The following is a 26,852-nucleotide window of genomic DNA, read 5'->3' as shown; positions in this document are numbered from 1 at the left end:
TGCCTTCTAGATTTCTAGAATTATAAATGGAAATAGAAGTATTATCAAATTTTAAATTAAGAGAGTTTTATATAGATTTGTATAGCCTTAGAATAGTTTCACATACATTTAAAATTAAAAGAAATTACAAAGATTATGTAGTTCAAAATGACACATAGGTTCACCTCTGCTAGTTTCTCCATTGGTATTAATTTTCTGGATACTCAGCTTACTCTGGGCTCATCAAGAAAGAATGTTGTGCTTAATTAGTGTTACCTTCTAGGATCTGGGAGCATGGACTAATGGCATTTATATAACATTTTATTTATAACAAAGAGACAAGGGCCCAGAGAGGTGAGTGATTACTCAGAAAAGACTGGTGATTTTTATACTAAATCAAATCTCAGATTCAAACTATGGTAGGAATGATTGCTGATATAATAGGGAACTGCTAATGCTTACTCAAAAGCAATTTATAATGTGTTGTTGCTACTTTCATAGTAATAAATTTAGCTTGCTTTGATAACTGTATGATTAAAACTCAACTTTGAGACTTTCTTCTACCATACTTTTTATTCTAGTGATTAATTCAGAACCCACTGTGAAATGCTTTTTTTTCCTTCTACAAAACCTCATAGAACTACTCTTGCTATAAGAAAGAGGATTTTATGGAAAGGGATAAAGATTAATCCCACAATAGAGTATAATAGATTGGAATGGAGAGAAAATGAAGAGGAAGGCTTGTAGGAAGAAAGCTGTAGTAGTCTAGATCTCCACTACTGATGACCAGAAATAGGGAGAGAGAGGTCAGATTGTTATGGGAACAAGTAACAAGACTTACTTAATACCTTCCTTGATACTAAGGGGGAACAAAGATAAAAAAAAGACAAAGATAAGTCAGGACACAGTTATAATCATGGTGATTGAGCAGTTACGAAGGAGAAAAAAGAATGGTAATCATTTATTGAATATGATTATTTGCCAGGTTTAGCTCTAGGCATCTTACATGTATTTAACATTTGTCCTGAAGCACAGAGAGATTAATTAACTTGCTCAAGGTTAGGCAGTTTTTGAGTGGTAGTCAGTATTTGAACCCAGGCAGTTTGGCCCTGAAGGTTGTGCTCCTAAACAGTATGCTGATTTATGACTTGTAAAATGATGGAATGAACAAAGAAAACAGAAGAGTCTAAGTCCATTGTATGGGGAAAGATCAGTAAATTCTTTTTAGTTAGTTGATTGAAGTGATAAGGGAAACATTTAATCATTCAAGTAGGAATGACTAGTAAAAAACTAGAAATATAACTGAATCTTTTTGCTTCCTCCGATTTTACATGTGTTTATGTATTAAATGTCTTAGTGTTTATGTATTATGTTTATGTATTAAATGTCTTATTTTTTATATTTTATATTTTTTATATTTTATATTTTAATACATTAATTAAATGTATTAAATTATGTATTAAATGTCTTAGTGACTATGATAGTTTCATGGAGTAATATGAATTAAAGTTTTTCTTTGGGTGTAGTGTTAACTTTTGATTTTTAAGTTGTAAATATTTTAAAGATGAAGCGAAGAATAAATAAAATTATAATAAAGGCCTATGTACCCACTACTTAGCAGTTTTTAAAGAAATTAATGTAGATAAAATTGATTCCCTCCCTGTATTTTCTCTTTGTCCCCAGAAGAAACTGCTCTTGTCATTCCCATGCCTTTTATTATTGAATTTTAATAATCCTTTTATATATTATGGATACAAGTACTTTGTCAGATATATATGTATTGCAAATATTTTCTGTCTATGGCCTTTCATTTTCAGTGTTTAATTTTAAGAAAAAGAAAATTTTAACTTTGGGTTTGTTCTTTTTTGTTTTGTTTTGTTTTGTGCTTTTTAGGACTTAAGAAATCTTAGCTTACCCAAGATTATGAATTTTCTCCCTTTTTTCCCAGAAATTTCTAAATTTTTATTTTATGGTCAGGTTTGTGATTCATTTGAACTTAATTTTTTTTTTAACTTAATTTTTATATGTGGTTTGAAGTAAGGATAAAAGTTTATTATTTTTCCCATATGGATAGTCTATTGTCCCAGTATCATTTGTTGAAAAAACTGTTCTTAGATTATAAATTAGATTTGCATTTTAATTGAAAATCAGATGAACATATATTTGTGAGTCTTTGTGGACTTTATATTATTTCATTTATCTATAGGTCTGTTCTTAGGCTAATAATATATTGACTTGATTGGTATAGCTTTTATAGTAAGCCTTGAAATTTGGTAATATGAGTCTTTGTTTTTTGTTTTCAAAATTGTTAGGTTATTCTAGGATCTTTGCATTTATTTCTATGTGATTCATATCATATTGTAAGCTCCTACAAAAAAACAGCCTGAGGAAATTTTGATTGAGATTGCATGGAATTTATCAGTCAGTTTCCAGATAATTGTAAATTTCTTTCAGTGCTATTTTGTAATTTTAAGTTGTTTACATTTTCTGTATATTTGGTTAACTTTATCCATACATATTTTCATGTTTTTAATGAGATTGTAAATCTTTTCTAAATTCAATGTATTATTTTTTATATAGAAACACAATTTTGTATAGATATTTTGTATAGAGTTTTGTAGAGATACACAATTGATTTTAGTATAGGGCCTTTTGTCTGTACTCTAAGTTCTGAAAGATTTTGATGCTTAGGGTTTTTTGATGAGTTGGTGTCCTTATTACTATGAGTGTCTCTTTTTATCCCTGATAATATTTCTGACACTGTTTAACATTGCATGTATCTCCACTGTTGGCTTTTGAGCCATCATTGTTTGATTTTTTTTTTTTTTTTTTTTTTTTTTTAGTGGCTTCTCTAGGCTATTTATCCCATTTAACTTCAAATGTTATACTACTTTACAGTATACTACTATTTACCTCTTCTCATACTTTGTGCTGTTGTTGTCATTTACTTCTACAATGTATTGTAAACCCCAGTGCTCCATTATTGTATGTTCTTCAAACAGTTACCTGTTGAAGAACTTTAAGAATGAGGGGGAAAATGCATTTTAAATTTATCCACACATATACTCTTCCCAACAATCTGCCTTCCTTTGTATTGATCCATGATGCCATCTGGTGTCATTTTTCTACTGCCTAAACAACTTTCTTTATCATTATTCATAATGTAGGTCTGCCAATGAACTTTCATTTTTTGGTGTGAAAACAGTTTTTAGTTTTCCTTTCATTTTGAAGGAGAAAGATCTACGTTGACTTCATTTTTTTTTTCTCCCCTATCAGTACTTAAAGTCTGATATAACTATATGTAATTTTTTCTTGAGTTTTAATTTAAATTCCAGTTAGTTAACCTACAGTGTAATATTAGTTTCAAGTGTACAATATAGTGATTCAACACTTCCATACATCACCAGGTGCTCAGCATTCCTTAATCTTCATCACCTATTTAACCCATCCTACACTGCACTTCCCTTCTAGTAACCATCAGTTTGTTCTCCATAATTTAAAAAAATTTTTTTTTATTTTTTTAATGTTTACTTTTGAGAGAGAGAGGGAGACAGAGCATGAGTGGGGGAGGGGCAGAGAGAGAGGGAGACAAAGAGCTGTCAGCACAGAGCCTGATGCGGGGCTCGAACTCACAAACCGTGAGATCCTGACCTGAGCCAAAGTCGGACACTTAACCAACTGAGCCACCCAGGCTCCCCTGTTCTCCATAATTAAGAGTCTCTTTCTTGATGTGTCTCTTTCTTTTCCCTTTGTTCATTTGTTTTATTTCTTAAATTCCACATATGAGTGAGATGATATGGTATTTGTCTTTCTCAGACTGACTTATTTCACTTAGCACAATATTCTCTAGCTCCATCCATGTCATTGCAAATGGCAAGATTTCTTTCTTTCTTTTTTTTTTTGATGTCTGAATAATATTCCATTGTCTGTATATCCCACATCTTCTTTATCCATTCATCAGTTGATAGACATTTGGGCTCTTTCCATACTTGGTAGTTATTTATTATTGATAATGCTGCTTATAAACATTGGGGTGCATGTACCCCTTCAAATTTGTATTTTTGTAGCCTTCGGGTAAATGCCTAATAGTGTAATTGCTGGATCATAGGATGGTTCTGTTTTCAGGTTTTTGAGGAACCTCCATACTGTTCTCCAGAGTGGCTGCGCCAGTTTGCATTCCCACCAGCAGTGCAAAAGGGTTCTCCTTTCTCTGCATCCTTGCCAACACATGTTGTTTCTTGTCTTGTTAATTTTAAGCCTTCTAACAGTTGAGTGTTATCTTATTTTTGTTTTGATTTGTATTTCCCTAATGATGAGTGATGTTGAACATTTTTTCATGTGTCGGTTGGCCACTGGATGTCTTCTTTGGAAAAGTGTCTATTCATGTCTTCTGCCCATTTCTTAATTGGGTTGTTTGTTTTGTGGGTGTTGAGTTTGATAAGTTCTTTATAGATTTTGGATACTAACCCTTTATTGGATATGTCATTTGGATATGTCTTCTCCTACTCTGTAGGCTGCATTTTAGTTTTGTTGTTTTCTTTACAGTGCAGAAGCTTTTTATCTTGATGTCCCAATAGTTCATGTTTGCTTTTCTTTCCCTGGCCTCTCGGCTACATGTCTGGTAAGAAGTTGCTCCAGCCAAGGTCAGAGAAGTTGCTGCCTGTGTTCTTCTGTAGGATTTTGATGGTTTCCTGTCTAACATTTGAGGCTTTCATCCATTTTGAATTTATTTTTGTGTGTGGTATAAGAAAGTGGTCCAGTTTTATTCTTCTGCATGTCACCATCCAGTTTTCCCAGCACCATTTATTGAAGAGACTTTTTTCTATTGTTTTTTTTTCCCTGCTTTTTCAAAGATGAATTGACCATATAGTTGAGGGTCCATTTCTGTGTTTTCTATTCTCTTCTACTGATCTATGTGTTTGTTTTTGTGCCAGTATCATACTGTCTTGGTGACTACAGCTTTGTAAAATAGTGTGAAATTCAGAATCATGATGCCTCCAGTTTTATTTTTATTTTTCAAGATTGCTTTGGCTATTTGGGTCTTTTTTGGTTCCATATAAATTTTAGGATTGTTTGATCTAGCTCTGTGAAGAATGCTGGTGGTATTTTGATAGGGATTGCATTAAATGTATAGATTGCTTTGGGTAGTATAGATATTTTAACAGTGTTTTTTCTTCCAGTCAGTGAACATGGAATGTTTTTCCATTTCTTTGTGTCTTCTTCAATATCTTTCATAAGTGTTCCATAGTTTAAAGAGTATAGATCTTTTACCTCTGTAGTTAAGTTTATTCTTAAGTATCTTATTGTTTTTGGTGCAGTTGTAAATGGGACCAGTTCCTTGATTTCTGCTGCTTTGCTATTGGTATATAGAAATGCAAGATTTCTGCATGTTGATTTTATATCCCACGACTTTGCTGAATTCATGTATTAGTTCTAGCAATTTTTTGGTGGAGTCTTTTGGGTTTTCTACATAGAGTGTCATAGCATCTGCAAATAGTGAAAGTTTGACTTCTTCCTTGGCAATTTCTATGCCTTTTATTTGTTTTTGCTATTTGATTGCTGAGTCTAAGACTTTCAGTGCTATATTAAGTAGTAATGGTGAGAGTGGGCATTCATATCTTGTTCCTGACTGTAGGGGAAAGGCTCTCAGGTTTTCCACATTGAGGATGGGATTAGCTGTGCGTCTTTCACACATATGGCCTTTATGATGTTGAGGTATGTTCCATCTATCTGTACTTTGTTGAGGTTTTTTTAATTTTATTTTTAATTGTTTTAAATGTTTATTTATTTTTGAGACAGAGGGAGAGCATGAATGGGGGAGGGTTAGAAAAAGGGAGACACAGAATCCGAAGCAGGCTCCAGGGTCTGAGCTGTCAGCACAGAGCCCGACGCGGGGCTCAAACTCACGGACTGTGAGATCATGACCTGAGCCGAAGTCGGATGCTTAACCGACTGAGCCACCCAGGCGCCCCTGTTGAGGTTTTTTTTAAATCAAGAATGGATGCTGTATTTTGTCCAATGTTTTTTCTGCATCTACTGAGAAAATTATATGGTTCTAATCCTTTCTTTCTTTCTTTTTTTAATGTTTATTCATTTTTGAGAGAGTGTGAGTGTGGGAGAGGCAGAGAGAGAGAGGAAGACATAGATTCTGAAGCAGGCTCCAGGCTTCAAGCTGTCAGCACAGAGCCTGACGTGGGGCTCGAACCCACGGACCGTGAGATCATGACCTGAGCTGAGGTTGGATGCTCAACCAACTGAGCCACCTAGGTGCCCCTAATCCTTTCTTTTATTAATGTGGTGTATCACTGTGATTGTTTTGCAAATACTGAACCAGCCCTGCAGCCCAGGAGTAAATCCCATTTGATCATAGTGAATACTTTTTTTAATGTAATGTTGAATTCTCTTTGCTGGTATCTTGTTGAGAATTTTTTGCATCTAGGTTCATCAGGGATATTAGTGTGTAATTGTCCTTTTTAGAGGGATCTTTAGCTGGTTTTGGAATCAAGGTAATGCTGGCTTCATAGATTAAGTTTGGAAGATTTCCTTCCATTTACTTTTTTGGGGACAGTTTGAGAAGACTATGTATGAACTCTTCTTTAAATGACTGGTAGAATTCCTCTGGGAAGCCATCCGGCCCAGGACTCTTGTTTCTTGGGAGATTTTTTGATTACTGATTCAATTTCTTTCCTGGTTATGGGTCTGTTCAAATTTTCTATTTCTTACTGTTTCAGTTTTCGTAGTTTGTGGGTTTCTTTTCTTTTCCTTGCAAGTTTATTTATTTATTTTGAGAGAGAGAGAGTGCAAGAGTGTAAGCGGGGGAAGGGCAGAAAGAGGAGAGAGAATTTCAAGCAGGCTCTGTACTGTCAGCACAGACTCTTGGTTAACCAACTGAGCCATCTAGGCGTCCTGGTAGTTTATGGGTTTTTAGGAATTTGTCCATTTCTTCCTGATTGCTCAGTTTCTTGGCATATAATTTTTCATAGTATTCTTTTGTAATTGTATTTCTGTGGTGTTTGCAAAATCTCCTCTTTTGTTTGTGATTTTATCTATTTGGATCCTTTCTTTTTTCTTTTTGATAAGCCTGGCTAGGGGTTATCAATTTTATTTCCAAGAACTAGCCTTTAGTTTCATTGACCTGTTGTATTGTTTTGTTTGTTTCTATATTGTTTATTTCTTCTCTAATCCTTATTATTTCCCTTCTTCTGCTGGCTAAAGCTTTATTTGCTGTTCCTTTTCTAGTTCCTTTAGGTGTAAGGCTAGGTTGTACATTTACGACCTTTCTTGCTTCTTGAGATAGGCTTTAATTGCAATATACTTTGCTCTTAGGATTGTCTTTGCTGCATTCCAAAAGGTTTGGACTGACATGTTTTCATTTTCATTGGCTTCCATGTATTTTTTAATTTCTTCTTTAATTGCCTGGTTAACCTATTTATTTTTTAGTACGATGTTCTTTAGCCTCCATATATTTGAGGACTTTCCAAATTTTTTCTTGTGGTTGACTTCAAGTTTCATAGTGTTGTAATCGGAAAACATGTATGGTATGATCTTGATCTTTTTGTACCTGTTGAGGTCTGATTTGTGACTCAGTATGTGATCTGTTCTGCAGAATGTTGTATATACACTCCAGAACAATGTGTATTCTGCTGCTTTAAGATGAAATGCTCTGAATATATCTGTTAAGTTCAGCTGGTCCAGTGTGTCATTAAAAGCCATTGTTTCCTTGTTGATTTTCTGCTTAGATGATCTGTCCATTGCTGTATGTGGAGGAGTAAATTTCCCTACTATTATTGTATTATTATCAATGAATTCCTTTATGTTTGTGATTAACTGATTTATATATTTGGTTTCGTCCAAGTTGAGGACATAAATATTTACAATTGCTAGATTTTCTTGGTGAAAAGACCCCTAATGATGATATAATGCCCTTCTTCTCTTGTTACAGTCTTTGTTTTAAAATCTAGTTTGCCTGATATAAGTATAGCAACTCTCGCTTTCTTTTGACATCCGTTAGCATGATAGTTGGTTCTCCATCCCCTCACTTTCAGTCAGCACATGTCTTCAGGTGTAGATATCTCTTGTAGGCAGCATATACATGAGTTTTGTTTTATTATTTTTTTCTGATACCCTGTGTCTTTTTGATTGAAGCATTTTAGTCCATTTACATTCAGAGTGATTATTGAAAAATAAGAAGTTAGTGCCATTGTGTTACCTGTAGAGTTGGTGTTTCTGGTGATGTTCTCTGGTCCTTGGTAGTCTTTGCTGCTTTGGTCTTTTTATTTATTTATTTTTAAATTTCATTCATTCATTCATTCATTCATTCATTCTCTGCTCAGAGTACCCCTTAAAATTTCATGCAGGGCTGGTTTAGCAGTCACAGACTCCTTTAGTTTTTGTTTGTTGGGGAAACCCTTTGTCTCTTTCTATTCACAATGAAGTCTTGCTGAATAAAGAATTGTTGGGTGCATGTTTTACCCATTCAGTACGTTGAATATATCCTGCCACTCCCTTCTGGCCTGCCAAATTTCAGTGGACACATCTGTTGCTAACCCATGTGTCTACCCTCGTAGGTTAAGGACATTTTGTCCCTAGCTCTTTAAGATTTCTTTCTTTACCTTTGTATTTTGCAGTTTTCACTACAGTATGTCATGGTATTGACCTGTTCTTGTTGATTTTGAGGGGAGTTCTCCTTGCCTCTTGGACTTGAATGCCTTTTTCCTTCCCCAGATTAGGGGAGTTCTCAGCTATAATTTGTTGAAAGAAAACTTCTGCCCCTTTTTCCTGTTCTTCTTCTTCTTCTTCTTGGACTCCTGTTATATGGATATTGTTCCATTTTATGGCATCACTAAGTTCTCTAAGTCTTCCCTTGTGATCTAATAGTTTACTTTCCCTCTTAAGCTTCATTATTTTCCATAATTTTATCTTCTATATCACCTATTCTCTCCTCTGCTTCTTCAATCCTTGTTATGACTCTATCCAGTCAGTTTTGCATCTCAGTTACAGTATTTTTTTATTTCAGCCTGACTACTTTTTAGGTCTTTGATCTCTGCAGCCAGGGTTTCTCTGGTGTCTTCTATGCTTTTTTTCAAGCCCAGCTAGTAGTCTTATGACTTGTTCTAAATTCTTGTTCAGATATATTGCTTATATCTCTTTTGAACAAGCCCCTGGCTTTGATTTCTTCTTGACTTTTCTTTTGGGGAAAATTCCTCTCTCTTGTCATTTTGGCTAAGTTTCTGTCTTTTGCATGTTTTAAAAGTTTGTTGCATTTCCTACACCTAAAAGTAATGCTATATTTAAAAGAGGTCATATACTGTCTAGGGCCTGGCACTTGAGGAAGTGTTTCTGGTGTATGCTGCGTGCACTCTGCTGTTGTGTTTTGACTGCTCTTTCCCACTGGTCAGTCCTCTCTGGAGCTCCTCCTTGCTTGCAGTGGGGAGTGTTTGGACCTTTAACTAGGTGTGCTTTGATTTGTTTGTTAAAATAAGCCTGGGAAAAGGGGGGAGGGAACCCCAGAGAATAAAAAACTAAAAGGCTGATTCCAAAGAAACAGAAAGGGAAAACAAGAAGAAAATAAAAATAGAAGAAAAAAGAAAAGAATAAAGAGGCCTGATCCAAAAATAGAAAAGGAAATGAAAAAAAAAAAAAAAAAAAAAACACAAACAAACAAGAAACTGTGAGACTGATTCCAAAAGAAAAAATGAAGAAGAAAGAAAAAGAAGAAAAAAAAAGTAAGCCTAGTCCTAGTTCCACCAGAACTGCAGGTATAATTTTGAAGCACTGGATTTTCAGTACACTTGGTACATGATGGGTGCTGGTTGTGCTGGTCTTCTGGAGGAAAGGCCGACTGCCTTGGCTCACAGTCAGTCTTGCCCTGGTTAATAAGCATTTGCCAAGCATAGCGGGACAGGGTTTGGTGTAAGTGGGCCCCACCTCTACCAGGGGGCCTCTTTGCTGCCCAGCAAAGTCCACTGTGTTGGTATTGGGGGGGGGGGGAGAGGAAATGGTACCACCCAAATCTCTTGTTCCCAGACAAGGAATCTCACACCCCCAGCTATTCAGGCAGTCCTCACAGAATATGAGGGCAGTTCAGCTCTCTCTGCACCACAGCTCTCCTGTGTTCTTTCTTTTGTGCACTGCTGGGATTCAAAACTTGACATCTTAAAGAACCTAGCACTTAGCGACCCACCCCCCTCCTCAGGAGCAGAGCCTTTCCACACTGTGTCTGATGTCCTTTGTCCCAGAAAAATAGTTCTGTGCATTGCATGGAATCCATGGCAGAGCACCACTAAAAGCAGCAAAAAGTTTACATGTTCTCTGGGTGCAACTCTGTCCCCTGCCTATGAAAGGCCTTTTGCTGAGCCTACAGGGTCTTTTGTCCTTGGAAAGGCAATATACCCTCTTCCAAAAGTACTCCAGGCAGGGGAATGCGCTCTCCTAGTGTGCCTGGGAGATCTCTACGCCACACTATGTGCTCTGGGGCCAGTTCCCTCCTTTTCCTAGGAGTCTCTGCCACAGCTCTGCTCCAGAGAAAGTTGCACACTTCCAGAACCTCAGAGTTTGAGCTCTAAACGCTGTTTCCAAAAAAACAAAAAACAAAAAACCTGCAACATTCAGTACTTGTTGCTCTCCATTGTGTTTGTCCAGATGGGTTTTCCTCCTGTGCAAATCCAGTGCTGCACTCTCTCAACTCCTCCTTTTCTCTTTTTTGTCTCTCCACAGAAAGGGTTCTCTCCCCTCCACAGCACTGCCATTTTTCTCTCCCCCAGTTCACTTCCACATACTTTGTACCTGCCATGCTGCCTCCCTCCAACCATGGAGATCCTTCTGCCAGTCTGCAGATCAATTTCCTGGGTGTTCCAAGTGATCTGACCTCAATACAGCTGTGTTTGAGGGACAAGGAAAGCCCAGCTTTCCCCTACTTCTGCATCACCTTAATTCCTTCGACAGTTTTATTTCTTAAATCTTTCTTGAATCTGTCCACTTTCCTCTATTTTTCTACTTCCATCTAGTTTCTTCATTTCTCACTTAAGCCTATGATAAATTTCTCTTAGTTGGTTTAACAGTGTCCATGCTTGCCTAATTCCAGGCTGTTTTTACATTAAAACTAGAATGAACTTTCTGAGATGCAAATTTGTTGATGCCACTTACCTATCCCATTACCTATGACCTCCCCAAACAAAGCAAGTACACACAAAAACTTGAATGGCTTAATATTATTTATAAGGCTCTCTTTCACCTTTAAGTTTCAGCATACTGCTCTATCTCCTATCTTTCTTTCCCTCATACTTGTTATCCTAGCTACAGTGGCCTTTTTTCCTTCTTTTCAGTGCCAGGAGATTGTTAACTTTATGTGCATCCAAATGTAGAGTTCACCTAAAAACACATGAATGGTGGAATTCTTTTAACCTGTGATTTCTAAATTTTCTAACATAAGTATGCTTTTTTTTTTATAGTTAAACATAAATATTGAAATTTGTAATGTGCCAAATAGGTAGTGGGACAGGCAGGTTTTTAAGTGTCTTTTTAACCTATCCCATGATTTCTTTGGAATCCTCAGAAGGAAAGTGTGACATTTAGGCAGCAATATGTGGTATGATAGGTGGGAGTGCTAAACAAATACTTCCTCCTTGTGTATACTTAACTTGCCATCTATCATGATACCTTACATTCTGTCAATTTCAATTCTATGTAATATTTGTTAAGAGTTGGTCAGAGACCAGCTGAGAATATAGGCACTGTAAAGTCAGTTCTAGACAGGAACTTTGAAATCCTTATAAGGAAGGGTCATATTGGAAGATAGGGAAGTGTGCAAAGATCACATGATTACTGTGGTTATACTTCAGTTCTAGGCATAGGCATTGGTGACATCTTAGTCTTCTTCATCTTTGTCTTGGTCTTCATCTTGGTCTTCTTCATCTTTGTCATCTTCATTGTCTGTCATCTTCTTCTCTTCCTTTCCCTCCCCTCCCTCTCCTCACTCTCCTTCCCTTCCCTTCTACTTTTTCTGTTAAAACTTTTGGCATAAGAAGTGAGAAGATAAATTTTCCATACTGTTAAGTAGGTTAAAACAACATTTCTATCAGAAATTCAAATTGATGGCAAGCTGAAAAATTCTAGTGCATATTTTCATATTGTAATATTTCAGTTATCTGATGGGCATTTGATAATTTTTAGCTGATCACCTGAGCAGACACAAACATAAAAGTAAATTATTTTTTAAAATCTTGTAAATTTCATAGTTAAGTCTGTTTTGTGATCTCTTGAGGGAAGGGAGTCTCCACTTTCTTTCAATTTTTGTATAGTAGCTAGTTTCCCATTTTTGTATGGTACATGCTATTAAAATAATGGTTTCTTAAATCACATTGCAAAAATCCAAAATCCTGGCATTCTTCTATTACTATATTTATTTGGAGAGCATTGGAAACTAATGCAAAGGAGACAACAGATTGTGTGTATTGAACAGAAAGGAATAAAAGTTCAGTAAAGCTTAATAGTTTGTCCATCTTCACATAAATGCTGCAGAACAGTAGGCAATCTTGGGGCTGCTTGGTGTACGGGGCACTGTTGATTTAAGAGACAACAACACTACAACCCAAAATTTTGGGAAAGTTGAGTGAGAGGGCTGATTAATTTATAGTTGCAGAAATAGTCTTTAAGCCACTTGTGATCACTGCATTCTGTTTATAATGGTGACCTTGAACTGTTAGGGGAAGTTTATTACATTTTATATATCTCATTTATTATGTAGCAAAGTATACAATATGTTTTAGATAGGTTTTTTTAAAAACAAAATTGTTTATAATTGAAAGTTACCTATCCTCAAGGAAATTTCTGTTAATTTGTTACAATATAATCATATGATTAGGTGGCAATTTGGGTTGTTAAAGTCTACTTTAGCTCTATTAAAAATATTGGGCCTGTTCACCATTCTTTCTTGCAAAACTATATGGATTCCAGAATAGTAGCTAGTTTCTCATTTTTTTCATATATTTTTCTTATAATGTTTCTTATAATTTTGTTTCATATATTTACATAAGCTCAGTGCATTTTTCTTATGTTTCTTATAATTTTGCATGTTTCTTATAATTTTGTTTCATATATTTACATAAGCTCAGTGGTATTTTGTTGATTTGGAAATCACTGGAGTTGAAAATATTTTCTACATTTTTGTGAAATAAAAACTATCACTTACTAAGTGATTTATTTTCAATTTCTCTGCACCGTAAAATAACAATGACTTAATGCAATAGACATTCATTATTTGTGACCACCTAGCATTTTGGATAGCTTCCCTACATTTTTGTTGATTTTTATATTACAAGTCCTGGCTTCCCAAAATAGGTGGTAGAAAATTTATATTCTCATTCCCACTCACAGCCAAGACAGAGGCTTATGACCAGTCATATACTGTCACCTTTAAAATTGTGTGAGAGCAACATGAGGTGGCAGTCTTGGGCAGGGGTTTATCTTTTGGCAAAGATGGTGGTATGAGCTTCTGGTTTTCTATGTTCCTAGTATCAGAGGTATCAAGGTGTGGTGGCAACATAGTTTTTCCTGGAGAACCTCTCAAAGTATGGTTGGGATTCCTATTTTCATACCTACTATGTTTGGCTTCCTGGCCCTTAACAGGGCTTCCATAAACTCCCTACTAATCTTTAAATAAATTCCTTTTCTGCTTTAGCCAGAATAGATCTTCTGTTGGCAGTTAAGTAGAAAGCTTGACTGAATACCTAATATTACCATTTCTATTTTAGAAAATGTAAACAGGGGCACCTGGGTGGCTTAGTCAGTTAAGCATCCGACTTCGGCTCAGGTCATGATCTCGCGGTTCGTGAGTTCAAGCCCCGCGTTGGGCTCTGTGCTGACGGCTCAGAGCCTGGAGCCTGTTTCAGATTCTGTGTCTCCCTCTCTCTCTCTGACCCTCCCCCGTTCATGCTCTGTCTCTCTCTGTCTCAAAAATAAATAAACGTTAAAAAAAAAAAATTAAAAAAAAAAAGAAAATGTAAACAAATGCCTTGCTTTCTTTTTTCATGCTTTCAATTTGCATACATTATATTGTTTCCTTAATTGATGGATTATTTTGGATTAAATTTCATACATATATATATTTTTTTTCTTTTACCAGATTGTAATCTCTTTAAGAGTGGAGCCCATGCTTTCATTTCTTTGTATCCTTACACATCGTAAAGATTCAATAAACGTTTATAAAACTGGTAAAGTTAGGATACTTTGAAACATTATTTATTTTTTGTAAAGCTTTTCACTCACTAGCAATGTTCCTTAGTTATACATGACCAAAATAACTTTAGGCATAGCTTCTGTTATTGTTTCACACAGTAACAGGTAAACACTCTCTAAGCCAAAAAAGAACAACATCAAAAATGAGACTTGTCCAGTCAAAGAAAAATTTTGGACCACTTTTTCTGTTCATGTGTTGTTGTTTACCTTTTATTTTCTTTTTATTTAGCAAATATGGCTTTTAGAATTATCTTCAGACAATTTTTTAGCATGTCTCCAACACTGAAGGCTTAATTTTTGAACTGACATTTTAGAAATGTGCACTACTATATCTGATTGTAGAATTCTACTTTTGAGCAAATTTTTAAATTGAGAATAACCTTGAAAGCTGGTGAATTTTATCTGTCCTTGTCAGCAAAATGTGGTTTGCTCCAGTGTTTCAGAATACAGTATTAAAATATTTGTTTAATTATGTTATGTTTGACAAAGGTTTCAACAATTGTTGAATTATAGACATTAACTCTACAGCTCTTTGGCAGGCCCCATTTCTACTGAGGATTAGAAGAGACTCACACTTCTAATTCTAAGGAACTATTCTGTGGTATGCTTGCGTATACCACACTGGACTTTGTTTTTTTTCCTCATGCCTTTTTATACTCTATCTATCATTCTTCCCTGAAAGGTACCATTTATAAGGAACAGAAGTGTGAGTAGCAGCCCTTGAGTACCTTCAGGCAATACTCACAGTTGGCAGTATCATGCCCCAACTATATCATAACTTTTCCAGGCACTTGAGCCAACAGACGTGTGTATCACACCATTGCCTAATTTTCTTCTTCCAAGTGTAAACCACTTGATGCTGTGTTTGGTGCTATCAATGGCAAACTGTATTTCTGGCACTTACACTAACCCACTATCTACACCTGAGGAAGTTTTCTTACCCTTCTATGTCCTTAGTGTCCCTATCAATAAGTTGAATTGAGTAATTAAAGAAACTACTGTGTCACTAACCTTTATTGACCAAAGGTTGCTTATCACTACTGTAGGCAAAAACAAATTCATAAAAGTGTTTTGGTCTGTTCCAACTTCCCCTTTCATTTTCTTTCTCAAGCACTAGTTTTACTCTTTCACTTCTGCAGAAACAGAGTTGATTGTGACAGGGTTGACCAAAATCAATTTTAATGCTAAGAGTACTAAATTACCTGCATTGTGATGGTTGGTGTTCCAATAGATACAGTTTTCTATACCAAACTTTTAAAGAAACTCTGAGTTATATTCCATGAGAAATAATTGGACAACCTTTTTGGTATTAATAGCAGAATATTGAAGAAGTGACTACTCTTCTTAGTATCTGAAGTATAGAGAAACTCATTTTCATGGTAAAAGACACAATATCTATAAATTTAAGATAAACAGACTCTTTAGTATTACCTGGCTTATATTCTTTAGCTTTTGAAAAGTTGATTTAAGAATTTTTTTCATTTCACAGGCCTTTTAGTTTAATTTTTTAATTGTTTATTTTTGAGAGAGAATGAGAGAGTGTGTGTGTGTGTGCACGTGTGCACGAGTGGGGGAGGGGCAGAGAGAGGTGGGGATACGGAACCTGAAGCAGGCTCCACAGGCTCCAGGCTCTGAGCTGTCAGCACAGAGTTGACAGGCGGAATCGAACCCGTGAACCGTGAGATCATAACCTGAGCCGAAGTCAGACATTTAACCGACTGAGCCACCCTGGTGCACCACACAGGCTTTTTAGTATAAAAGTCAGGTGGTTCTATTAAGGTTTATAACGAAAGACAGCAACCTTACTTCAGCTAAACCTCAAGTCGATGAGTCAGAAATTATCCTCCTTTAGATATTTCTTTTAGTGATTGTTTCCACATTTCAAATTGCATGCTTATATTGCTATTTCTTGATATTTTGATTTGGCATTATCTAGTGAAGTCCATCTGTGGAAGATGAAGATTTTATTCGCTTACAGCCATTTCCACTGATTTGGAAGTTCCATGCTCTTTATGTCTGTTCTTAATTTGATCTCTTCTGCCTCATCAATCTTACATATTATTGTTAAATGATAATTTAGCTCTGTCTCATTTTTTACCCTAAACTAGACATTATTGTAATTACTGTTTTTTGTAACATGGTTAACAGTTGATTTGTTCTCTCATCCTTACATCTTAGAACTTCTTTCTGTGATCATTTTTTTTCCTTCCTGAATTATATACTCTAGAAGTATTTTCTCTGTATCTTTAAATTGGGGTAGTTTTGGGGCGCCTGGGTGGCGCAGTCGGTTAAGCGTCCGACTTCAGCCAGGTCACGATCTCGCGGTCCGTGAGTTCGAGCCCCGCGTCAGGCTCTGTGCTGACGGCTCGGAGCCTGGAGCCTGTTTCCGATTCTGTGTCTCCCTCTCTCTCTGCCCCTCCCCCGTTCATGCTCTGTCTCTCTCTGTCCCAAAAATAAATAAAACGTTGAAAAAAAAAAAAAAATAAAATAAATTGGGGTAGTTTCTATCACTGTCTTCAAGTTCACTAATCTTTTCTTCTGCCATGTCTACTTTGCCATTAGTAAATACGGTATATTTTCATCTCAGACATTGTAGTTTTCATCTCTCAAAGTTTGATTGTTGTCTATTTTATATCTTTATGTCTCTAGTTAATCTTTTGATTGTATTGGTTATGGTTCAAATAACTACTTTAATGGCCTTCTTTGCTAATTCTAACATTTGTTTTCATTTCTGGGCCAGTTTTGATTGATTTTTCTCCTTATATAGGTCATGTGTTTTCTGGTTCATTGTAGGCCTGCTGGTTTTGGTTTAGGTGGCAAACATGGTTTTGTCTTGGAGGATGCTACATGTTTTTATTCCCATATTTTATCCCTGTAAATCTTAATGGGCTTTTTTCTGGAATGCAATTAAATTACTTGGAAACAGTTTGATCATTTGGATCTTTTAGGATTTGTTACCTGGGTCCAGAGCAATAGCCAGTTTAGGGCTAATTATTTTCTACTACCAAGTATTCTATTCGCTGTCCCATGATTTGTGAGTTCTTCTAGTATGCCTAGTAGGAATAGATATTGTTTTCTAATTTTGGGGGTATTTTTCCCCTACCTAGCCTTGGCTTGTTACCTAACATGCATGCACTAATTAGTACTCTGAATATTCAAAGGGGATCCTCTGTGAACATCTTTGGTATTCTCATTTCCTTCAGCTGTCTCCTCTTTGGTGTTGTGCCCTGAAGATTCTAGCTGCCTTCCTATCTCTGGACTCTTGCCTGGGTTTCCCCTATCTGCATCATGGCCTGGAAAATCTCAGCAGGCAATAAACTGCTACAGTTGCTGGGCTCACCTTGTCTGCTTCCCATTTCTTAGAGGATCATTGTCCTTTGCTTGATACTTAGGTTCCTATAAACCATCCTGTTATCTATTTTGACAGGATTTTTTTGGTTGGTTCAGGTGGGAGAGTAAATCTGATTCCTTGTTATTTCATTTAGGGTGGAAGCAGGAGACACTTTAGAAGTTTTTACTTTTGTTAGAATCAGTTCTACTTTTTTTGTCCAATTGGAAACATTAATTTATCTTCATTCATGAGTGGTACTGTTTCAGGTTTATTTTGTTGCTGTTAATGTGTCTTTCAATCCTTTTGTCATTTCTGTGTATGTAATCTTTTTTTCTTCTCTGCTTGTATGATTTTTTTTTTTTGCCTTTGATATTTTACTGTTTTATTATGATGTGCCCAAGTGTGGCTTTCTTAATTTATTTTCTTGGGTTTCCTGAATTGAAGATTTGTGTCCTTCAGTAGTTCTAGGAAATACTTAGCCATTGTGTCTTCAAATATTGCTGTCATCACCATCTTCCTACCCCTCTTCTCTATTCTTATTTTCTGAAGCTCCAGTTGGTTGGTTGTTAGATTGCAATCTGTCCTTCATTGGTCTTTATATCTCTTCCATACATTTTATACTTTTGTCTTTTTGCACTGAATTCTTTGAAATTTCTTCAGCTCTGCCTTTTCCTATATACAATCAACTATTTAACCTATCCATTGAATATTTTATTTTTGTGCTTATACTTTTTTATTTCTGAAAGTGTCTTTAAAAAATTTTTTTTAATGTTTGTTCATTTTTGAGAAACACAGAGAGAGAGAGAGAGCACGAGCGGGGCATGGGCAGGTGGGCAGCAGAGAGAGGGAGACACAGAATCCGAAGCAGGCTCCACGCTCCGAGCTGTCAGCACAGTGCACGATGCGGGGCTTGAACCTGAGCTGAAGTCAGATGCTCAACCAACTGAGCCACCTAGGAGCCCCTATTTCTAGAAGTTTCTTTAGTTTTGTTTTCAAATTGCCTAAACAAAATCCAAATCCAAAAGATGGTTCTTCGAAATTCTCTGATAATTTGTTACTTACTTTAATTCCCTCTTTTACTTCTTTAACATGTCTCTTATATTTTGTTTCTAATATTGCATTCACTAAAATTTTTGAGGTGAAATCGTGTAGTGAAGGCTTTAGGACCCCAGTTTTTCAATGTGGGGAAGATTTTAAATTATGTTTCTTTAATAGATAAACATTATGTAAGTTTTCATTCTTCTTCCATCAGTTTTGTTAATTCATGTTTTTCGAAAGACTTGGCTAATTTATTTAAATTGTTATCTGGCATAAAATTGCTCATAATATCCTTAAATCATTTATGTCTGTAGGATCTACAGGATGTGACATTTTCATTTTTTGGATGGAGTGTGTGTGTGCACATGCAAGCACACACACACGCGCTTTCTTGAGTGACCTTGCTAAGCATTTATCAAATTTTGTTAATATTTTCAAAGACCCAACTTTTGGATTTAATGATTTTTCTCTTGTATATTTGTTTTCTATTTCATTGACTTCTACTCTATATTTTCTTTTTTCAACTTTGATTTGCTTTTTCTTTTTTTCTAATGAACACTTCTGTATTTGATTTTCAACTTTTCTAAATGTACATTCTTTTTTAAAAGAAGTATTCATTGATGTATAGTTGACATACAGTGTTATGTTAGTTTCAGGTGTCTGACATAGTGATTCGACAATTCTGTACAATACTCATTTCCATAAGTGTATAATATTATTACAGTATTGACTGCTGTATGCTGTACTTTTCATCTCTGTGGCACATTTATTTTATAACTGGAAACTTTTTACCTCTTAAATCCCTTCAGCTATTTTCTCATCCATCCACTTCCTCCCTTTTCAACTACCAGTATAGTCTCTTTATTTATGAGTCTGTTTTTGTGTTTGTTCTTTTGGTTTTTTTTTTTTTAGATTACATATGTGAGTGAGATCATATAGTATTTGTCTTTGTCTGATTCATTTCACTTAGCATTATACCCTCTGGATCCATCCATGTTGTTGTAAATGGCAAGATCTCATTCTTTTTTTTAAGACTGAGTAACATTCCATTCTATGTATCCACCACATTTTCTTTATCCATTCATCTATCAGTGTCCACTTAGGTTGCTTTTATATCTTGGCTGTTGTAAATAATGCTGCAGCAGTAAACAGGGTGCATGTATTTTTTTCAAATCAGTGTTTTTTGTTTTCTTTGGGTAAATACCCAGTAGTGGAATTATTGGATCACATGATATTTCTATTTTAATTTTCTGAAGAGCCTCCATACTGTTTTCCACAGTGGTTGTACCAATTTACATTCCCACCAACACCATTTATTGAAAGAATTATTGTTTCCTCATTATATACTCTTGCCTCCTTTGTTGTAGGTTAATTGATCATATAAGTGTGGATTTATTTCTGGGCTCTCTTACGTTGTTCCATTGATCTATGTGTCTGTTTTTGTGCCAGTGTCATATTGTTTTGATTACTATAGCTTTATAGTATAGTATGAAATTATGGAGCATGATTCCTCCAGCTTTGTTTTTCTTTCTCAAGATTCCTTTGGCTGTTTGGGGCCTTTTGTGGCTCCCAAACAAATTTTAGGATTATTTGTTTTAGTTCTGTGAAGAGTACTGTTCATTTTTTGATAGGGCTTACATTGAATCTATAGATTGCTTTGAGTAGTATGGATATTTTAACAATATTAATTATTGCTGTCTATCAGCATGGTAAATTTTTCCACTTGCATTGTTTTCACTTTCTTTTATCAATGTCTTATACTTTTTACAGCAAAGGTCTTTTCACTTCCTTGGATAAATTTATTTCTAGGTTTCTTTTTTGTGCAATTGTCAGTAGGATTGTTCTTTTAATTTCTTTTTGCCACTTTGCTATTAGTGTAGAGAAATGCAGTAGACTTATGTATGTTATTTTTGTATCTTGAAACTGTATTGAATTTACTTATTGTAATAGTTTTGTGATGGAGTCTTTAGGGTTTTTTGTTTTTTTTTTTTTCTATAAGTAGTATTATGTCATCTGCAAATAGTAAATGTTTTACTTCTTCCTTACCAGTTCAGGTGCCTTTTAGTTTTTGGGGGTTTTTTGTTTGTTTGTTTTGTTTTTTTGTTTTTTCTTGTCTGATTGCTGTGGTTGGGACTTCTAGTACTATGTTGAGTAAAAATGGTGAGAGAGAACATTCTTGCCTTGTTCTTGATGTTAAAGGAAAAGCTTTCAGTTTTTTCACCATTATGATGTTAGCTGTAAGTTTTTTTAACATAGCCTTTATTATGTCGAGGAATGTTCCCTCCATCCACTTTGTTGATAGTTCTTTTTTTTTAAAATCAGGAATGGATGTTATATTTTGTCAAATGCTTTTTGTGCATCTATCAAGAGGATCATATGGTTTTTATCCTTCTTGTTAATATGGTGTATCATGTTGATTGATTTTTGATATTAAACCATCTCCTTGCATTCCTGAAATAAATCTCACTTGTTTGTGGTGACTGATCTTTTAATGTATTCATGAATTTGGTTTCCTGATACTTTGTTGAGATTTTCCACCTGTGTTCATCAGGGATATTGGCCTATAGTTTTTTTTCTTTGTAGTGTCTTTGGTTTTGGTATCAACGTAATGATGGCCTTATAGAATAAATTTTGAAGTTTTCCTTTCTCTTCTTTTTTTTTTTTTTTTTTTTTTGGAAAAGTTTGAAAAGAATGGGTATTAACTCTTTAAATGTTTGGTAGAACTGTTCTGTGAATCCATCTGATCTTATACATATGTTTCTTGGGAATTTTTTAATAACAGATTCAATTTTATTACTTGTAGTCAGTCTGTGCAGAATTTCTATTTCTTCCTGATTCAGTTTTGGAAGATTGTTTCTGGGAATTTAGCTATTTTGTTTTAGGTTGTCCAATTTGTTGGCATATAATTTTTCATAGTATTCTCTTATAATTCTTTGAGCTTCTGTGGTATTAGTTACTACTTCTCTTTCATTTCTGATTTTACTTATTTGAGTCTGCTTTTTTTTTTCTTGATAAATCTTACTAAAGGTTTATAAGTTTTGTTTAAAGAATTAGCTCCTGGTTTCATTGATCTTTTCTATTGTTTATTTTTAGTCTCCATTTTCACTCTAATCATTGTTTCCTTCTAATAACTTTGGGTTTTTTCCTTTTTCTAATTCCTTTAGGTGTAAGCTTAGATTGTTTATTTGAGATCTTTCTTGTTTCTTGAGGTTGGCCTATATCACTTTAAATTACCCCCTTAGAACAGCTTATGCTGCATCCCAAAGATTTGGGACTGTTGTGTTTTCATTTCCATTTGTCTCCATGTATTTTTTATTTCTTCTTTGATTTCTTCATTGACCCATTAGTTGTTTAGGAGCATATTATTTAGCCTTCATGTGTTTTTTCCCCTTGTAATTGATTTCTAGTTTCATACCATTGTGTTGGAAAAGATGCCTGATATGATTTCAGTCTTCTTAAGTTTATTGAAACTTATTATGTGGGCTAACATGTGATCTATTCTGGAGAATGCTTCATGTGCACTTGAGAATAACTCATTCTGCTATTTTGGGATGGAATGTTCTGTATATATCTGTTAGGTTCATCTGCTCTAATGTGTCATTCAAAGCCATTGTTTCCTTTTTGATTTTCTGTTTGCATGGTCTACCCACTGATGTAAGTGGGATGTTAAAGTCCCCCTACTATTATTGTATTGCTTTCAGTTTCTCTGTTTACATCTGTTAATATTTCCTTAATGCATTTAGGTGTTCCTGTGTTGAGTGAAAACATATCAACAGTTGTTATATCCTATTGTTGGAATTATATCTTTATTATTATGTAATATACTTCTATGTCGTTTGTCACTGTGTTTGTTTTAAAGTATAATTTGTCTGATATAAGTATTGCTACCCAGGACAGCCAGCCAGCCACCCTGCCTGCCTGCCTGCCTTCTTCCCTCTCTTCCTCCCTCCCTCTCTTTCTTCCTTTCTTCCTTCCTTTGCTTCCATTTGCATGGAATATGTTTTTCTATTCTTTCACTTTCAGTCTGTATGTACCTTTAGATCTGAAGTAAATCTCTTGTAGGCAGCATATAGACAGGTCTTGTTTTTTTTATCCATATAGTCACTCTATGTTTATTTATTAGAGCCTTGAGTCTATTTATATTTAATGTAATTATTGACAGGTATTTACTTATTGCCATTTTGTTAATTATTTTCTGGTTGTTTTTGTAGTTATTCTCTGTTGCTTTCTTCTTCTCTTGCTCTCTTCCCTTGTGGTTTCAATGGCTTTCTTTAGTGTTATGCTTGAATTCCTTTCTCTTCTTTTGTATGTTTTACAGGTTTTTGTTGTGTAGTTATCATTGGGTTCATATATAACATCCTGTGTGTAATAGCAATCTATATTAAGTTGATGGTCATTTAAGTTCAAACACATTCTAGAAGCATTAAATCTTTATTCTTCCCTCCATGTTTTATATTTATGATGTCATATTTTACATCTTTTTATTTTGTGTATCCCTTGACTAATTTCTAGATATAATTGATTTTTCTACTTTTTAAATTTTAACCTCCATTACTTTATAAGTAATCTACTGCCTTTACTATATGTTTATTTTTGCCAGTGAAATGTTTTCCTATTATAATTTTCTTTCTTCTGTTATGGCCTTTTCTGTCCACTTAAACAATTCCCTTTAACATTTCTTAGAACACTGCTTTAGTAGCAATTAACTCCTTTAACTTTTGTTTGGGATATTCCTTCTCTGTCTTTTTATTCTGAATGATAACCTTGTTGGATAGTTATTCTTGGTTGTAGTTTTTTTCCTTTTAGCACTTTGGATATATCATGCTATTCCCTTCTGGTCTGCAAAGTTTCTGCTGAAAAATCAGTCGATAGCCTTTGGGGTTTCCCTTGTATATAACTTCTTTTGCTGCTTTTAAGAGTCCTTCTGTATCATTAATTTTTGTTATTTTAATTATTAAGTATTTTGGTGTGGACCTCTTTGGGTTCATCTTGTTTGGGCCTCTCTTTGATTCCTGGACCTGGATGTCTGCTTTCTTCCTCAGGTTAGGGAAGTTTTCAGCCATTATTTCTTCATTTAGTTTTCTGCCCCCTTTTCTCTGTCTTCTCCTGGTCTTGTAAGAAGTGACCTCCTGTAAGGGGTGCCTGACTGGCTCAGTTGGGAGAGCATGCAACTCTTGATCTTGGGGTTGTGAGTTTGAGCCCCATGTTGGGTGTAGAGATTACATACATACCTACATACTAACTAAATTTAAAAAAAAAAAAAAAAAAAAGAAGTGGTCTCCTGGAGAGGTCCTGAAGTGACCTGTACCACAATCCCCGCTAGTCACCATAATTAGAAACTCCAGGGATGTCCCTGTGTAGGCTGCATGTGCCCTCCAGTTGTGGCTGAGCCACAATTGCTAGGAGCACAGTGGTGGATATAGTGGGGACTCAGCCTGGCTGGCTACACTTTGCTTCTGCAATAGCTACAGGCACATTGAAGATCTGTTCTTGCTCCCTGTACAGCCAGCTCAGAGGCCTAGCTGCAGAAACTACAGACATGCTGGCGTGTGCGGTTATCTCCTCATGTACACAACATTCACCCCCACCTAGGGAGTCAGTTTGGAGTAGTGCCAGTACCAACTGAGACTGCCTGATGGTATGGCAGTGTAGAAGCTGTTGTGGAGGGTTGCCTTCTCATGTAGGCATGTTGGGTGGTGTGGGTCTGCAGGGTAATGTCAGGGCAAGGCCTGTGGTGCTGGCAAGGTTGATGAAGAGTGATAGTATTGGCTCTCCAAAGCATCTGGCTGTCTACACTGGGGAAGGGTAAGAAAAATGGTGCCTGCCAGCACTTTTGTTCCTGGAGAAATCTGCACATCCTTGCCCTTCTGGCAAAAGTCCTAAGATTAGTGAATATCTCCTTCATGTATACCCTAGGTGCTTTCCAAACTGTTGATATTGTGCTGTGTCTTGGACCAAACTTTTTAGCATGCTGGCTCTTTAGGGGCAAGGACTCGGTTTCCTATCATGTGCTTGCTCTCTTGGAGTTAAACCCTGTTGATTTTTTTCAAGTTCCTAGACTTAAGCCCCACTAATTTTTTTTTTTTTTTTAACATTTATTTATTTTTGGGACAGAGAGAGACAGAGCATGAACGGGGGAGGGGCAGAGAGAGAGGGAGACACAGAATCTGAAGCAGGCTCCAGGCTCTGAGCCATCAGCCCAGAGCCCGACGCGGGGCTCGAACTCACGAACCGCAAGATCGTGACCTGAGCCGAAGTCGGACGCTCAACCGACTGAGCCACCCAGGCACCCCAGCCCCACTAATTTTCAAAGCTAGATGTTACGGAGACTTGTGAGTCCCCAGGGCCAGGGTGTGGTAACTGCTATCCTCACTCCTCTGTGCTTATGTTATCCCTCCCATTTGTGGTTAGGTTCACCAGGAGTTTGGTTCCTGATTGCGTGTCTGCCCCTCTTACCCTTTTTAACGGGTGGCCTTCTCTCTGCAACTACCTATAGAAGATCTGTTCTGCCAATCTTCATGTCATTTTCAGAGTTAGTTGCATGAGTTAGATGTAGTTGTTGCCTTGGTGTCTATGGTGGTGACTCAGGATGACTCTGTCATCTTAAATATACCTTCTTCATGTATAAATTTCCCTCATAATACTCTTTTAGCTGAACCCACCACTTTTGATTATTGTATCATTTTTTCTTAAATGTTTCTATTTCTGCTAATTTGAATGTTACAAAGTTTAAAATCAATCAGCGTTTTTACCTTCCTGATTAATGCAAAGGCTTTGCAATACATTTCACTTTAATCATTTTTTACCGAGTTTATTTCCTGTTGTTGTAATGTATTTTAATTCTGTCTTCTTTTTAAAATCTACAAAACATTTTTATCATTACTTTATGCCATGTCTATATAGATATATATCACCACTTTTTTTCTCTTTTCCTATCACTACTTTTTTCTCTTTTCCTGTATCTGATCTTGAGTCAAGAATCACTGTCCTTCCATCTTTAGATTTCATTCTCAAGAATTTCTTTAACTGGGGCTCTGTTCATCACAAATATTGAGTTTTTGTTTGTCTGAAATATTTTTATTTTTGTCTTCATTTTTTGAAAGGTCTTTTTGCTCTAAATGGAAATTTACATTGATTTTTTAAGTGCATTAATGGTATTCCATTGTCTGTTGGCCTCCATCGTTGCTGTTGAGGAGTTAACTGTAAATCTGTTTTTTTTCTTTTAATATTTGTATTTTTCATATCTAGAAGTTCTGTAGTTTCTTGTCACAACTACTTTGTTGCTTTTTATAGTCTTTTTTTTTTTTTCGATCCATGTTTTCACTTTCTTTTCACTAAACAATATATTTTCTATTTCCTGTAATTCCTATCTATGGTTTCGGGGGGCTAGATTTTTTCCCTGTCCCTTACAATACCTTATTTCTTATGTTTTGTAATCTTTGGCTGTGAACTAAATTTTTGTCAGCTGTATCAGTGGGAATTTTTTAAGATAGGTGTAAGATACATTTCCTTAGAGATATGATTTTTTTTTTTTTTCTGTTCAAGTACCAGACAACAAATTTGGCATGAGACCACATTAAACTTGGTTCTTAGTGTGATATTTTTCTGAGCACCTAGAAATGTGAATATCAGCAATAAATCCATGTGAGAGTCAGTTTGTAGTTACATATTCTTAGGAGAGATGTTACTTTTTCCATCTACCACTTCTGTTGGGAGAACAATTTTTGTTATAGCCCTATAGTTGGGGACAAGGGAGGGGACTCTTGTTTCTGGTACACCCTTCTACTGATTGTGTGGGCTTTTGAACCCACATTCTAACCAGCCCACCAATGCTTCCATTCAGTAAAAGGTTTAAAGTCCTCAAAACTATAAGCACATTTGAAAAAAATTTGAGTTTTATGAAGAATACCTAAAATTGCTTGTTCAAATATAATTAATATGTATAAATGCTAAATCACAAATGACAGTTTCTTTTAGTTGTTGAAAATGAACCAGTACTACTTGATTAGATAATTTATTGTATCTGTATTAGCAAGGTAGTTGTAGTGTGATCTCTTAGCCAAAAATATAAAAGTAGGCTTGTTCTGTAAAAGAGAAAGTTCTGATATTGCCAAAGTGGTGTACTTAACAGTGTATTGGTTTTGCAGGTTATAGTGGGATAGTACAGAAAAATATCCGGTATCAGATATTATTTTGCCTTGTTTTCATTTAGAGTCCAGGAACTAGCCTTATCTCTGTACTTTTATACATCTTTTCTAGAGGAACAATT

At 35.5% G+C, this 26,852-nt stretch overlaps 1 protein-coding gene across 2 annotated transcripts in view; it reads left to right on the top strand.

Moving 5' to 3' along the window:
• BRD10 (bromodomain containing 10) overlaps nucleotides 1-26,852 on the top strand; it is a 131,045-nt gene that overhangs the window by 21,417 nt on the left and 82,776 nt on the right. The gene's annotated exons all lie outside the window — the stretch shown is intronic.

Source organism: Panthera onca, chromosome D4, assembly GCF_046562875.1.
Source record: "Panthera onca isolate mPanOnc1 chromosome D4, mPanOnc1 haplotype 2, whole genome shotgun sequence".
Classification (NCBI taxonomy): Eukaryota; Metazoa; Chordata; class Mammalia; order Carnivora; family Felidae; genus Panthera; species Panthera onca.
This window is presented reverse-complemented; position numbering and strand designations above follow the sequence as displayed.